At 33.6% G+C, this 2,264-nt stretch overlaps 1 pseudogene; it reads right to left on the bottom strand.

Moving 5' to 3' along the window:
- Nucleotides 1–316: 316 nt before the first annotated feature.
- LOC143597911 (peptidyl-tRNA hydrolase, chloroplastic-like) lies at nt 317–1,999 on the bottom strand (annotated as a pseudogene).
- Nucleotides 2,000–2,264: the final 265 nt, after the last annotated feature.

Raw genomic sequence — 2,264 nt, 5'->3', positions numbered from 1 at the left:
CGAATGAAGATAAAACGAATACAATTATGGATTTTAACTAAAAACCAAACAAGTTGAGTGCGTTAAAGGTCATCCATGTATTTTACAGTTTCCTAAATTGTTTTTTTCACTAAAATTGGACCAGCATTTGATTGATAGTATCTGTAAAATTATATATAACAGATCCAACCCATGTGTATATAATTTTTTGAACTACTAATCATGTGTATTTTGTATTCTGGGTTAAACCATCATATTAATTATCTAACTTGTAACTTGTGAATTTATCTCAACTAAAACCAAACAGCTATAAAAGCAAGTAATGGTGTGACGGCATTTACCCGTTGTGTCCCCCATGTCCACCCTTTGGCAATAACCGTAACTTTCCAAAAGGCAAATCTAAGTCATCATAAATCTGCAAGTGATGTATCATGACTCATGATTCAAAGTATATAAAAAGATGATAACAATAAAAAAAAAAACCATTTTAGAGACTTTACCAAGAGTACTTGCTTTGGTGAAATCTTATAGAAGGAAACAATTGCTCCAACCTTTTTAAAGAAACCAAGAAAGTCAATAAACTTTTTTAAAATAAAAAGATAAGAAAAGCAGAAGCAGGTGCATGATCAGATGAGCTTACTTACAGACTCACCACTAGCATTCATGAAAGTTTGTGGCTTAGCAAGAATCAAGGAGTATTTCCAATACACCCTAAATAATAATAATAAAAATGTCATAAAGCCAACACTGAAACCCCCAATGCAACATCAAGAATGAGCTTTATGCATTTATAACATTATGATGCAAAAACAATTAAAAACTAAACCAGAAATCCTTAAGGCCTTAGTAAGCCCGTTAGTTTAAATTTAGAAAAATAGATACTTATAGAAATGAATTCATGAAGTTATTTAGCTCTGAAATGACTTGTAGGTAATGTAGCAACTAACTTTGAGCTTATAAAAAACTGATAGCTTATGAAAATAGATGTTATATTGCATACATATTTTAAAAACAATGGTGAAATTGATCACATACCTTTGCCAAAAAAAGCTTTGAAGGAAACACTGCTCATCGAGATACCCTCCGCTTCTGCTATTGCATCCACCATCTCAAAACCTACCTGCAAGTATCAATCTCATACTTATACATCCAAAATCATATAACATTGAACTAATTACCATAAACAGCCAATTTGTGACAACAATTTGAATAAAATTATACTAATTTAATGCTAAAGACATATTTACATTTCATAAATTCTTTTTAATTTCAGTACATAATACTCAGACATCTAAATGGTAGCTTACAATCATTCATAATTCAAAAGGTTATTTATCAGGGGTGTAAACAAGCTGAGCTCGAGCTTGACTAGGCTCAATCTTGGCTCGTTTAACTTTACCAGAGCTCAAACTCGACTCGTGAGTAGTTTTTCACACTCTAGACTCGGCTCGTTTATCATTTATTACTTAACTAAATTTATAATAACTTTTTTAATATATATTTTCATTATAATTTTTTTATATATAACACAATATATTATTTAGTAACTTTATTATAGCTTTATGCATAATAATAGTTATTGTATACATAAATAAATAATAGGCTCGTTTAGGATCAAGCTCAATAAGCGAAGCTTAAGCTCGTTAAAGCTCGCAGGATTCGAGCTTTTAGCAAGCCGATCTCGAGTGACTTGGCTCATTTACACCCCTATTTATCATTATCCCTTCCAATTCCCACCTACTAACTATTTGCCCAAACAAATTCCACAACTAATCAACAGAAAATAAACTATTTAATCCAAATTCATAATATACATAGAGATAAGAATACAAACATTGTGGCGTGTGCGGTTATACAGCTTCCCAGGGTTTCCAAGCCCTACAATCAGCCACGGATATTGTTTCGGAGGCTTATTAATACTAATATTATTAGTATCCTCCTTAACCGTTGCCGGTTCTCCGGATGATACATTAGACTTGATTATCGAACCGGATGAAGATGAAGAGGATGATGAATACATTGAAATGGTGGTTTTATAATAAGATAAGGATGAGATGAAGAACCGACGGCAGCGGTTTGAAGGTGGAAATGGTGGATGATGGCGATGGTAACGACGGTGATGATAGGATTCCGGTGGCAATGGTCATGGTGGTTATGAAGAAATTGTGACGAATGAAACGCCAAAATGGTGGGTATGCTGAGCCAAAAACTCCTTGAACCGGTCTGTTTAAACACGGGACGGGTTAAGCCTAGCCCGAAGCGACCCGAGGCCAAAATCAACATAA

This window comes from Bidens hawaiensis, unplaced genomic scaffold (genome assembly GCF_021521415.1).
Source record: "Bidens hawaiensis isolate Kalapana, Puna unplaced genomic scaffold, B.hawaiensis_p1.1 tig00049239_1, whole genome shotgun sequence".
Classification (NCBI taxonomy): Eukaryota; Viridiplantae; Streptophyta; class Magnoliopsida; order Asterales; family Asteraceae; genus Bidens; species Bidens hawaiensis.
This window is presented reverse-complemented; position numbering and strand designations above follow the sequence as displayed.